General features: G+C 44.9%; 1 pseudogene; it reads right to left on the bottom strand.

The window, feature by feature from the left end:
* Positions 1–1,984: 1,984 nt before the first annotated feature.
* On the bottom strand, positions 1,985–7,911 carry LOC125509481 (annotated as a pseudogene).
* Positions 7,912–14,724: the final 6,813 nt, after the last annotated feature.

The following is a 14,724-nucleotide window of genomic DNA, read 5'->3' as shown; positions in this document are numbered from 1 at the left end:
TTCGGGGCACAATCCGTTGAAGAGAATATCACAAGCTTGAGCATTGTATTGCAACATCTTCAACTCATCTGCGGTAGCTTCACGGTTCGGTTCTCTCCCATCAAAGAAGTCACCTTGCAAACCAACACACACAATAGCCCAAACGGCGGGGTTATGTCCAAGAATATGCATTTTCATTTTATGCTTCCAACTAGCAAAATTAGTACCATCAAAGTAAGGACCTCTACGGTGATAATTTCCCTCGCTAGACGCCATACTCTCCTAAGTTGTGAAACCAAGGCTATGACCACCAAAAGCTATGGAGATCAAGCAAATGGAGACCAAAGCTCTGATACCACTTGTAGGATCGAAAGTATGTCTAGAGGGGGGGTGATTAGACTACTTGACCAAATAAAAACTTAACCTTTTCCCAATTTTAGTTCTTGGCAAATTTTAGCTAATTTAGGACAAGTCAAGCAATCATCACATAATTCAAGCAAGCATGCAAAGAGTATATAGGCAGCGGAAAGTAAAGCATGCAACTTGCAAGAATGTAAAGGGAAGGGTTTGGAGAATTCAAACGCAATTGGAGACACGGATGTTTTTCCCATGGTTTGGATAGGTGGTGCTATCCTACATCCACGTTGATGGAGACTTCAACCCACGAAGGGTAACGGTTGCGCGAGTCCACACAGGGCTCCACCCAAGGGTAACGGTTGCGCGAGTCCACACAGGGCTCCACCCACGAAGGGTCCACGAAGAAGCAACCACCCACAAAGGGTCCACGAAGAAGCAACCTTGTCTATCCCACCATGGCCATCGCCCACATAGGACTTGCCTTACTAGCGGTAGATCTTCACGAAGTAGGCGATCTCCTTGCCCTTACAAACTCCTTGGTTCAACTTCACAATCTTGTCGGAGGCTCCCAAGTGACACCTAGCCAATCTAGGAGACACCACTCTCCAAGAAGTAACAAATGGTGTGTAGGTAATGAACTCCTTGCTCTTGTGCTTCAAATGATAGTCTCCCCAACACTCAACTCTCTCTCATAGGATTTGGATTTGGTGGAAAGAAGGTTTGAGTGGAAAGCAACTTGGGAAGGCTAGAGATCAAGATTCATATGGTAAGAATGGAATGTCTTGGTCTCAACACATGAGTAGGTGGTTCTCTCTCAGAACATATGAGTTGGAATGGTGTGTGTGTTCTGATAGCTTTCTCATCGAATGAGAAGGAGGTGGAGGGGTATATATAGCCTCCACACAAAATCCAACCGTTACACAGTTTTCCAATCTCGGTGGGACCGAATCAATAAGCTCGGTCGGACCGAAAATGTAAACCTAGTGACCGTTAGTGATTTTCGGTGGGACTGACATGCAACTCGGTAGGACCGATATGGTTAGGGTTCGGGCATAACGTAATCTCGGTGAGACCGATTACACAAACTCGATGAGACCGAATTTGGTAATTAGCTAACCAGAGAGTTGGTCAGGCAAACTCGGTGGGACCGATTTGCTCTTTCGGTGAGACCGAGTGGAACTCGGTGAGACCGAAAAGTTACAAAGGGGAAACACTGAGTTTACATTGCAATGTCGGTGGGACCGATTCGCTCTTTCGGTAAGACCGAAAAGTTACGAAAGGGAAACAGAGAGTTTGCAACCCCATCTCGGTGAGACCGAGATCCTTATCGGTAGAACCGAATTGCTAGGGTTTGGTAGTGGCTAATGACAAGTGAAATTCGGTGGCGCCGGATAGGAAGAATCGGTAGGACCGAGTTTGGCTTAGAGTTTAGGTCATATGTGGATATGGGAAAGTAGTTGAGGGTTTTGGAGCATATCACTAAGCACATGAAGCAAGAGGCTCATTAAGCAACACCTCATCCCTCCTTAATAGTATTGGCTTTTCCTAAAGACTCAATGTGATCTTGGATCACTAAAATATAAAATGAAGAGTCTTGAGCTTTTGAGCTTGAGCCAATCCTTTGTCCTTAGCATTTTGAGGGTTCCACTTTTACATCCATGCCATGCCAATCATTGAGCTTTCCTGAAATAATCATCTTGAAATAGCATTAGCTCAATGAGCTATATGTTGTTATGAATTACCGGAACCACCTAGGGATAGTTGCACTTTCACCATGTAACTCAAGGCACTGCAGATGTGCTGGCAATAATTTTCCTAACAGGGTATTGTCCTCCATGGATACTTGGGAGCCCACAGTCCAGCAAAGTTTCAACTTTTGAGTCCTTCCTTCCAGTGCCATTCTTATTTGCCCCGCATCTTTTCGAGTCTTCACGTTTTCAAGACAGCTTATCTCAAGCTCTTCCAAGTTTGCATCCTCGAGCTGAGCAATGTTTCTGATATTATATTCTCCATTATCAGCTTTAACCACAAGCTGACAACTTTTCAAACTGCGGCAGTTCCTCACATTTATTGACTTAAGAGACCTGATTTCACCTATCCTTTTGGGTATGCTCTTCAGTCTAATGCAACCTGAGAGGTCCAGTGTTTGCAGATTGTTGAGTTCACCTAAACTTTCAGGAAGATCACTGAGATATCTATTATGAGATAAATCCAAATGCTCGAAACTGGAAAAGCCACTGATGCATTCCATAAATTCATGAGTTCGCTCTACTGACTGTGAGTAAAAGATAGGATTCAGGAACATGGATAGGTTCAAATACTTTATTTTGGTGAGCTGGCCCAAAACATCTTTTAGCCCTTCGAGACACGACTGCTGTTGAGCAAGATAACAGCAACGGTTTGACAAGTTCAAGTGCTGGAGATTGGTAAGCCCGCCAAGAGCTTTCTCGACCCCTTCAAAACAAGACCAGAATGATAAATCTAGGTGTGCCAAATTCTCTAGCTTCCCAAATGATTCTGGCAGGTTACCTAGTCCATGGCAACATGATAAGTCAATGTGCAACAAATTTATTAAATTCCCAAATGACTCAGGCAGATTTAATAGCCCGCAGCAACCTGACAAGTTGATGTGGACCAAAATTTTGAGATTGCCAATTGATTCCGGTAAGTTTACCAATCCAGAGCAGCCTGATAGGTTCATGTGCAGCAAACATATTAGCTTCCCAAACGAGAGAGGCAGACTAACTAATCCAGAGCACCATGATAAGTTGATGTGCACCAAATTTATTAGCTTACATAATGATTGTGGCAGTTTTTCTAATCCAGAGCAGCCTGATAAATCGGTATGCTTCAAACTAGTCAGCTTCCCAAATGAATCTGGCAAATTTACAAGTCCATAGCATCTTGATAAGTCAATATGCAACAAATTTGTCAGCTTCCCAAATGATTCCGATAGATTTACTAGTCCAGAGCAACCCGATAAGTCGATATACGCCAAACTTATTAGCTTCCCAAATGATTCAGGTAGATGTATTAGTCCAGAGCAGCCTGACAAATTAATATACAACAAATTTAGTAGATCTCCAAGTGAGTCCGGTATAATAACTAGTCCAGAGCAGCCTGATAAATTAAGATATCCCAAATGCCTCAACTGACAGATAGAATTTGGTAAGTTCAGCATCGATCTGTCATTCAAATCCAAGACACGCAGGCACCTGGAATATGCAAACGAATCATCGCTGAGTTCCATTTTGCCAGAGCCCACATAACGTAGCGCCCTTGTGTGGGCAGACAATTTATTGGATAACTTCAAATCAGTAACCAGTACATAGCAGCAGTCCTTATTAGAGCATAATTCCTGCTGATAAGATGTCTCCGCTGTATAATGTATGGTACGCATAACATTTTTTGCAAGGCCATGCACCATACGGTTAATAGTGAACAAGATTGTACTCTTATCACTATTTCCACTAGTCTGCAACAAACGCATAAAGCGTGTTAGAGAATTTATGTTTTATCAGTTGCCTTGCAAAATTCAGAGGTAATTTTTTTTTCATGCCAACATTTTGGAAAAAGGTAAAATAAGACCTAACGAACCATTCTGCCAAGCCAAATTATGAGCATGCTAAAAATTTAATAATAAAAGAATTGAGCGTAAAATTTGTGTTGGCCTATCCATACTTTGGCATAGCAAACATTGGAAGCAAACCAATTAAGCCCAAAGTCTTTTGAACATAGCGTGGAGTAACTCACCGAAACTGGCATTGTTGTTTGAAGAAGTGACATACCCAGAAGCATCGTAATATACTGTTCACCAAGTTGTTTCACAGAGAATCTGTCGGATTGCTCAATAAGACCGAGAGAATTCCATTGATAGATCAGATCATCTTTAGCTATGGTGTGACCATATTGGAACATCATAAAGTAGGTAAAGCATAGCCGTAAGCTCGACGGCATACTAGTGTATGCTAACACGAGGAATGGCTTGCTGATGCAGTCATATGCCCATACATCACTGTTCAATACTTCTGCCCATCCTGTAGCATCTTTGTATAGTAGCATGCCCCCAAGCACCGCAGCTGCTAACGGTGAACCCTTACACTTTTTTGCAATCTCGGCACCAATTTGCTCCAACCCTTGCTTGTCAAACGATCTACCTTCAAAGCGACTTCGTTGTTTGATTATTGTCCAGCACATGTCATCACTCAATGCACTAAAAGGCACATACATTATCTATGTTTGTTTCATATATCCGAATATAGATATTTTCGCCTGTTGCTATCAAGATTACCTCACTATGATTGTCCCATTCCCTTAGCATACCTCCCAACTTTTCGCTATCATCCGATGATAGCTGTGTGTTATCTAAAACAACAAGTACCTTAATACCATTATCAAATAGCTGATGAAGGCGCTTCCTTACATACTCCATGTTGTCATTTGAATCACCGCTGATCTCTTCCCCTGATACCTGAGAAATTATGGCCTTCCCCATCTCCTGCAAGGGAAAATTCCCTGAGCATTGGAACCACACTCGGGAGTAGTCTTTGAATCGGCTATGGTTGAAAACCATTTGCGCTAATGTTGTCTTGCCGCTGCCATCCTCACGCCAACCAATTTGAACTATGATGTGGTGCCCTTTTTTCATAAATATACTTTCCATTATCATCTGCATTTCTTTATCCCTTCCTACAATCGTTGGTTCTTCAAACTCTTTTACATCAATAACTTGTGGCTCGATGGTTGCATCGGAATCAGATGACATAAGATTGAATTCATCCATGTCGACTCATAGCTTGCAGACTTCTTCTTTTATCTTCTCCATCTTACCAGCCATGAGATTCTTCTTCTCAGGGGCATTGGCACGCGGTATCATCTTCGTCAACTGCAATGAATCAGTTCTTAACCAGTTAGAAGGTACATACACCTTGAGGTATGCAAGGAGCTAAGAATACTCACACGGTCGACGAAACATGAATACTCTTATACATACCTTACGCGCAGACGGTGTCATGGTGTCTTGCAACACGTCCAAGATATCATAGGCGGCCTTAACGACCCGCCTCAGCCAGTCCCGCACCTTCTTCCCCTGCAGGTCAAGTTTGTGTATTTTGTGACCTATGGATCTCGTAGCCTATGACAGGATCTGAGCTTTTCTTCAAAATGTTTAAGGATGGTGAAGTAACATACCTCCATTTGCTGGGGGGCATCTTCTAGCAGCGGCTGTATGGCTTCCGGTGTCCCCATTATTTCCTTCGATCCCTCTTTGGGGACATCATCCTTAAAACAAAGACACCGCCTCTCTGCGTCCTCCAGCAGCGGATGTATGGCCTCCAGCATCTCCATTATTTCCTGCAAATCGCCGGTGGCCTTGTCTCCAACGGCGATGGTGGATCTGAGCTTCGTGCATAAGCTTTGGACAATGGCTTGGGCCATGGCTGCTTCTTTCTTCTCCATCCAAAATCAAGAAGCTTCTACTGGAGCCAACAATTGGATGGGGATGATGCAGCGCAGGGCAGAGGACCGTTTGTCCACCTCGTGGCTCACAGAGCAAAGCTAGGAGCAAAGGAACCGGCTGGAGCTACACATCAGGCACTAATTATGTAAGCAACAATAACTTCCTCAGTTTGTCTCGAAAAGAAGACCAGCCAGTTTGAGGCTACCGACAATGAACAAAGTTCTGAAAGCAACAATGGATAAGTGCACTCGACGCTGTAAAGCGGTTCAAAGTCCCTCTCGGACCGATTCGATTCGATATACACTGGAGAAAGCGAACTAAAGTAAATGATTCCTTGTGTCGAACCAAAGCCAACTGTAATGAATGGAGGGCATGCTCCTTCTCTCCTGTAGTCCGCGCTTAGCGTCTCACTTCAAGTTTATTGTTCTCTCTCCTCCATTGTTGCACAACAAGATTGCAGGTTAGGGTTCAGAAATTAAATTAGATAGTATTATGGCTTAATTAAATGGGGGCAAGTAGAACATGTGACCGCTGGCTAGCGTAAGGATTCCATTTTTGGTGACCAGAGGCGAGATCCACCATGGCTTTCTATAGATTTGGGTGGACAGCAAGAGGAGTCGGGAAGGAGAGAAGGAACGCAAGGAAGAAGAAAACATGCAGTGTTTCTCCCTTTTTCTTTATTCTCTGTGCTGTGGTGGGCTCAACAGTCGAACTTTTTCTCCTTGTTGCAAGATGGAGGAATCAGTCGACCCTACACACCGGAGCAAAAACGATAGCGATTCAAAGCATTTCACTGCTGCTGGTGACGGTGCAGACGGGTTCGCTGCTGGTGCTGCAGGCCATCGAAGGGAATGATATGAGCATGGCCGGTCAATCAATGGAGTCGTCTTTAGGGAAATCAAGGATTTTGCTTGATCGAACCTTGCTCGTTTTAATATTTGTCACAGCCAAGGCCATGTAATATTTGACAGAAAAAAGGGCATGCAATAAAGTAGTAGATCATACTATCTCTACACACGCTGCAAAGTGTGACCCTCTGTATGTTCATCAACAGCGCCCGTCCGCCCCTCAAATATCTGCGCGTGTCCGCTGCTCTCGCGTCCGCAACCCCGCCACCGCCTGCCTCCCTGTCGGCCACCCCTCCCCTCCACCACAACCTAGATCTGATTAGCCCACCTAAATCCAGCGAGACAACCCGCCAGGCGTGGCTCTCCATCTCGGCGCAGGCGAGCGCTGTGCGACGTCCTGTGGAGGTGCTGAGATCTATATCTCTGGCCTCCCCCCAGTGCGAGGTCGAGCTGAGATCCGCGGTTGGGGTCGAGCTGGGGAGCTGCTCCGGATTGGGAGATTATTGGTTTGCCGGCGGAGTTAGACATGTTCGAGAGGGAGGCGCAGCGTGCGGCGAGAGCAGTTACAAATGCTCGCCGTACTCTGGCGCTCAGGGCCATGTCGCGGACATCCGAGCAGGACCGGCAGAGAACTTTTGCGGGAGGAGAGCTGACAGTGGAGAGAATCCTATACTGGGCTGCAAGGGAGGCGGGATCGCAATCTAGAGAACAGAGGAGGAGATGGAGATTGTTCAGGGAGAATTTGGATTGAGTTTGTCGATTTGTGGTGTGGGATTGGTCCGATCTGATGCTCAATCCACGCCTCCAGATTCTCCGGTTCGAGCAGTGCGCGGTAGTGAAGGTTGATGAGCAGCGTGGCCGCTGGTGTTGGTGACGACGTCTCCTGAGAGGAAGGTCAACGAAGGGCAACGTGTCTCTGCCAGGAGGGCCCTACTTGTCGGGGGCTATACAGCAGGGCGGGCTGACCAGGTGACACCTGGCTTGTCCTGGTTGGCCAGTATCTCCCCCGAGCATCGGGTAGTGGCGCCTATGTAGAAGACGCCTTCTGCCGAATATAATAGCATAGTGGACAGGCTCGCAAATCAATCCCGAGATAGGGTTCGTTGTTGTTGCAAAGATATCCTTGATTCGCTGGTGTGGGTTAGGAAGGATCTGTTTGTTAGTGGTGAATTTACTACTAGAGACTACTATCCAACAGGGTTTTCAGATCATCTACCTATCCCAAAGCAATTTAGTTTCTTCAGATTGTTGGGTTAGGAGAACTGTGAAAATTCCATTTGCTGTTGTTGTCAAATGGATGGCTGGGGGTGGGAGAGATCAGAGTTCTCGTGGAGGAGGAAGATATGCTACGGGCAGGGGGCGTAATGAGACATGACGAGTTGGGACAACCAATCACAAACCAATATGGGGGGGGAGGTCCAGAATCGGCCTGCTCGTCCTCCTGGGATCCCGCAGCGGTCTCCCATCTCTATCTACTCTAGGCCTCCAATTGTTCTCATGGCATAGCCTGCTCATATGATGCCCTCGGGCCAGATGTTTGCAAGCTACCCATCAGGAGGGCAGAACAGTCAGTTCCAAGCTATGGGACAGTGGCCACAACAACAATAATACCTTTATCAGTTTATGCCTGTTCAGCCAGGTTTGGTGCCTTACCAGCAGCAGGCTCCATATAACGGCGGAGATATCTCTAGAGGGAGTGGGCAATCTTTGCAATCTGGTGTTGGGGAACGTTGCATGGGAAACAAAAAATTTCCTACACTCACCAAGATCAATCTAAGAGATGACCATCTACGACAGGAGAGATTGGATCTACACACCCTTGTAGATTGCTAAGCGGAAGCGTTAGGACACGTGGTTGATGTAGTCGAACGTTTTTACGATCCAATCATGATTCGTCCCACGAACTCCAATCTAGTGTCGAATGGACGACACCTCTGCGTTCAACACACGTACGGCTTGATGACGCCTTCACCTCCTCGATCCAGCAAGCGATGGTGAAGTAGTAGTTCGAGTCCTCCGATAGCACGATGACGTGATGGCGGTGGTGGTGGAAAAATCTCAGCGGAGCTTCACTAAGCACTAGGAGAAGAAGATGGACTACGAGGGAGAGGAAGGGCATCACCGTGGTGTGGAGATGTGCTCAAGGGTGCGGCTGCCCTCTCTCTACCTATCTCTATATATATAGGGGGAAGGGAGGAGGAGGGGGCGCCCTAAATCTCATCTTGGGGGCGGTGGCCAAGGCAGATGGGGCGCCCCCTAGGGAAACCCTAGGGTGGTGAGGGAACCCTAGGGGAGGACCCACCTCTCCTGGTTATGTGGGATGGGGTGAGGGGGCGCATATAGCTTCTTAGTGGGTTGGTTTGCCCCCCTGGCCCATGGGGCCCCAACACTTGCCCCCCTCCCCGAAACCCCTTTCGGTCATCCTGGTCATCACCCGGTACCCCCGGAATACTTCTGGACTCCAATACCCTTCGTCGAATATATCAATCTTCACCCTCGGATCATTCCGGAGTTCCTCGTCATGTCCGGGATCTCATCCGGGACTCCGTACAACCTTCGGTAACCACCATAATGACTCAACTATACTTATATTGTCACCAAACATTAAGTGTGTAGACCCCACAGGTTCGAGAACTATGCAGACATGATCGAGACACCTCTACGGTCAATAACCAATAGGGAGACCTGGATGCCCATAATGATTCCTACATATTCTATGAAGATCTTTATCGGTCGAACCTCGATGTCAAGAATTCAGCCCAAGATTCGATCGTCGGTATCTTCATACCTAGTTCAATTTCGTTATCGAAAAGTCTTTTTTACTTCGTTCGTAATACAAGGTCCTGCGACTAACTCCTTACACTGGTACGCTTCGGTGCTATACAAATGATTTTTAACCCCTTTTCACGATGACATTTGGAACCGTCGCCAAGTGAGTGTGGGCGATAGGGGGTCCTTCCCACACGACCCAGAAATCGTCGGGGATAGGCCCTCTTGGGACACCAAATGAGCTCATGTGCGATCGGGCGAGGCATCGAAACCTAATCATTTTCGTAGGTATGTACATCCCACACGATGAATCCCAAAAAACATTTTCGTAAGTATGTAGGTCCCACACGATGAATCCCAGAAAAACATTTCCGTAGGTATGTATATCACACACAGTCAATCCAAGGAATACATTTCTGTTCTTATGTACATCCCACACAGTCAATCCAGGGAATATGTTTCCGTTCATATGTACATCCCACACAGTTTTTATGTGTAGGCTCATGTGTGAAAGGTGTAACTATTACACATGGTCTACCTTGGTTAAGTGTTTGCTTTTATCAACTACATCACACACGATTTAATAAAGAAAACTGTGTGGCATTGGGCTATCCATCGCAAGCGCTTTTACTGCTAGAACCGTTTGCAAAGGTCCATGACACATTTAGCAGGTTTATTATTTTATAATTAATAATTTCAGTATTACGTAAATTCACATTTCATATGGAACAACTGTTTTTCCAATTTCATATCAGGCACATAAATATATTATAACATCACAGTACGATAGTTATATGAAAACAACACAATACAACATATAGCTAGTTCAACTTCATAAGAACAATATATTCATTTCCCTAATTGAGATCATCCAGGCTCGTCTTATCCACCTCTATTTTCAGTTCAGTAAGAACTTGTTTTGCACTGGCCAACTGGGAAAGTGCCTCCTCCTTCGCCAACATCATCTTAGCAAAGTTTGATTAAAAAAATCTAAGCTCATTCCCCACCTTCCTCTTTTTACCCCGCATCTTCAAATAATCTTCAGCTTTGACAACAGTTTCTTTAAGCCTGCGTCTATTCTCTTCCTCATACATGCTCCAGAGCTTCGCTAGGCACATCTTCAAATACTCTGGCCACTCTTAATCAACCCACTCCAAGTAAAAACACTTCCGTTCATTTTATAATATTTAAAATTAGATCAGTAACAATTGTAGAAAAAATGGGTTTATAACAACATAGAAAATCACTAATGTTTATTTTAAAAAGCTGAAGAAACATGTTAATTATGACATATCTTCTTAAAAAGATCAATGTGCAAATGAATTAATTTCTACCGAGACAACAACCAAATTCTGGAACATGAGAAGCTATAATTAACTCCAAGAACGCTACAAGTTCTTACTCATGTACAATAAATAACAAATTGAACATTTTATGAGGAAGGTAAATATAACTGCAACAATATAGCGACAGTGTTTAGATGACAACAAATTGATATTAACAGGTGTGTACATGCACAAATTTAGTAACATAGAACTAATAGCACTAAGGCCATCCACTATGTATGCCAACACTGGGTTAAAGACAACTATTGCTACATCTCGCACCGATGCCCTGCACTGGCGAGCTGATGCAGTGGAAAAAATCAGGTACCCGGACTCCGGAGCACATAGTTGCTTCGATGCCCAGTTCCTTCGTGCCATAAATATTTAGTATTTTACTGCTTGACTGCTCGGATGTGTGGACCAAAGTTGGCTGCACAAACTGCTGAAGCGGTGCCAAATATTTTTCTAATGGCACCGCTGATGAGATTGCAAAAATTTAGGATACTAGGTACAAACTGTGACACTGTCTTAGGATGTGTTTGGTTGAAGGTGTGGTATGAATGGGTTGGGACCGCGATAGTGTCTGAATCACATCTAACAAATGATTTGTAACAATGAAAGAGGGTCTAACCTTCTCTGCACATGGCAGAAACTTCCTCCCACTGTCCACAGATTCAAACGCGATTAGTTTCACGCATGGAGATTGATGGTGACAATGAACAGATAGATCTTCAGCCACCCTGCTCCATTCGTTGCCACTGATGGTCCTAGGGAGCTATAAGAGGAAGAAATGACTCAAATCGACTGCCGGGTAAAAATCCTTCATTCCAAGTCATAGCCTGAGAGAGAGAGAGAAGAGAGAGGCATACCCGGGTGGTGAAGGAGTCGTCGTCGGAGGAGGAACCGTTGGAGTGGTCTTTGAAGAAGACCATGGCGACCCTGGCGATAGATGCGAGACGACGAGAGCAAGGAAGCGGCTATGGCTTAGGAAGGAAGGAAGGAAGGAGGAAACATGGAAAATGTGACTTGTGGCCGAGGAGAAAAGGGGTGGGGAAGGGGGGAGGGGGCGGGGTAGATATTTTGGCGGTAGGCCAAAATTTTGGAAATATGGAGGGTAACTTTGCGTGCGGTGCCGCCGGATCATTCACTTTGAACGATTGTGTGCATCACAAACGATTTTTCCGCTTTACGCACATGAGATGAGTTTGATAATTCAAATTTTGGTGGAAATTTCCCCGGGTACGTCATTGCATAATTTAACATCGCTTGCTAATTTGGGCACACAAAAGAGCGTAGAGCAGACAGACCACACTTACTGAGTCGAGCAATTTTAGTAATTAAACAAAGCTAGCTGACCTAAACATTGCTCTAACGAAAGACCAACATTAAAAACAAAGCCTAAGTACACATAATTTTGACAAATCCGCCGTCGCGCCAGCCTATGCATCATCGGTGTGAGACGAGATGTCGATGACTTGTCCTAGCGACATGCCGCCGTTGGTGGACTCTGCGCCCCCTGCTGAAGTCGACCGCGTCCTCAGCGTCGGCCTCAAGGTTGTAGTACTCATAGTAGTGGCTGCGCCATAGCTCGCACCGGTACTCCACCGCCGATTCCTCTATGGACAGACTCTTCTCTACCTCGACCTCGGCCACACGCAACTCCTCCTAGCGCCCCTCGATCCTCGCCGCCTCCTGCATCTCCAGCTCCCGCTCGGTGACCTCATGAGGAAGCAGGTGCTCCATGGCCACCGCCGCCTTCTCGGACGTGGGTTGCATGCTGGAGTCCGAGGTGGCTTGGAATATCTTGGCGTGTGCATCCTCGATCTTGGCATGGATGGCCTCGACCCGGGCCAGGGCTACATCGGCGGGACGGATGGCAACTCGAGCGCTCTCGGTGTTTGCAGCCGCCGTCGCAGCAGCAGCTGCAGCCGTCTTGGCTGCTGCAGCTGCCCTGTCGGCTGCCGCAGACGCCCTCTCGGCGGAAGTGGCCGTGCTCAATGTGGAAGCGACGACACTCTTGGAGTAGGCGGCGGCGCTCTCGGCGCAGGCGGCGGAGCTCGGGGGGGACGGGGGAACGGGGCCATCGTACGAGCCTTCATGAAGTGTTTCCACGGCGTCATCTTTGCAAGAAGGGGGTGTGGGAATGGGGATCGGGATTCGTGGATTCGGGGGTTGCCGGCTCTGGAGAAGACGAGCCGGCGAAGCTTAAGGAGGTAGACTTAAATAGACCCAGATATTTTCATCGCAAACGGTTCCCAGAAAATAACCGTGTGTGATGTTGTAGATATTTTTTATTAGCTGTGAAAGACGAATTTGGAGTAAAGTGGCAATGGATGGTGTTTTAAATGAACGAGAAATTTTGTAGTACTAATACAACTGTCATGTCAAATTTTGGAAAATTTTAGGGGTCATTTGAACTTTTAAGACATTTAAAATGATTTTCTAGTCATTTAATGACCGTAATTGAAATTTGAACTACATGTACATGCAACAGCTAACCATAACGGTTTGAAAAGTCATATGTTGTGTACTTGTGTGCGATTTAATTCCATGTGCGGTAAAATGGAAGGATTTTTCAAACATATTGGTCTAACGGCTATGACATAATTAAGCATGGAGTGCCATGGCATTTAAATTTCAATGCATTTAAAAAATATCAGAAACACATGAAACCTTGGTTGATGTAATGTCATGCCATCAAGATGATGTGGTAAAAATTTGGCATGTATGACGAAAGTTTGGACACACACCCCTCACAAACCGGAGCAACTCATTATAAGGCTCGTGGTTCTGAGAGGGAACAATGCATGTTTGATGACGAACGGGAGATAGTTTCCTCTTACGGCCTTTAATTTTTTTTCCTACGTTTAAGGTGCACTACTACGACCGTAATGTGAAAATTTGGAAAATTTTAGGGGTCATTTGATCTTTTAAATACATTGAAGTGATTTTCTAGCGATTTAATGACCGTAATTCAAATTTGAACTACATCTACATGCAACGCCTAACCATAACGATTTGAAAAATCATATTTGTGTACTTGTGTGTGAGTTAATTCCATGTGCAGTAAATTAGAAGGAATTTTCAAATATATTTGTCTCACGACATGGACACATGCATATGTATGCATGGAGTGACATGGCATTTTAATTCCAAAAAATCAAAAAAATAGAAACACATGAAGCGTTGCTTGATGTAATGTCATGCCACCAAAATGATGTAAAAAATTGACATGTTTGACGAAAGTTTGGACACACCCTCCTCATAAACCGGAGCAACTCACTAGAAGGCTCGTGGTTTCGATAGGGAACAATGCATGTTTGATGGCGAACGGAAGATAGCTTTCTCTTACGGCCTTTAATTTTTTTTATGTTTAACGTGCACTACTATAATTGTAATGTGAAAATTTCTATGGGCCATTTTATCTTTTAAAGACATTTAAATGATTTTCTAGTCATTTAATGACCGTAATTCAAATTTGAACTACATCTACATGCAATGGCTAACCATAGCAGTTTGAAAAATCATATTTGTATACTTATGTGCGAGCTAATTCCATGTGCAGTAAATTAGATGGAATTTTCAAACGTATTGGTCTCACGACATGGACACATACATATGTATTCATGGAGTGCCATGGCATTTTAATTCCAAGAAATTAAAAAATGATCAGAAAAACATGAAACCTTGCTTGATATAATGTCATGTCACCAAGATGATGTGGTAAATAAATTGACATGTTTGACGAAAGTTTGGACACACACCCCTCACAAACCGGAGCAACTCACTAGAAGGCTCATGGTTCCGAGAGGGAACAATACATATTTGATGACAAACAGGAGATAGCTTCCTTTTACGACCTTCAATTTTTTTTCTATATTTAATGTGCACTAATACAACTGTACTATGAAAATTTGGAAAATTCTATTTGTCATTTGACCTTTTAAAGACATTTAATAGATTTCTAGCCATTTAATGACCGTAATTC

This window comes from Triticum urartu, chromosome 5, assembly GCF_003073215.2.
Source record: "Triticum urartu cultivar G1812 chromosome 5, Tu2.1, whole genome shotgun sequence".
NCBI lineage: Eukaryota > Viridiplantae > Streptophyta > Magnoliopsida > Poales > Poaceae > Triticum > Triticum urartu.
This window is presented reverse-complemented; position numbering and strand designations above follow the sequence as displayed.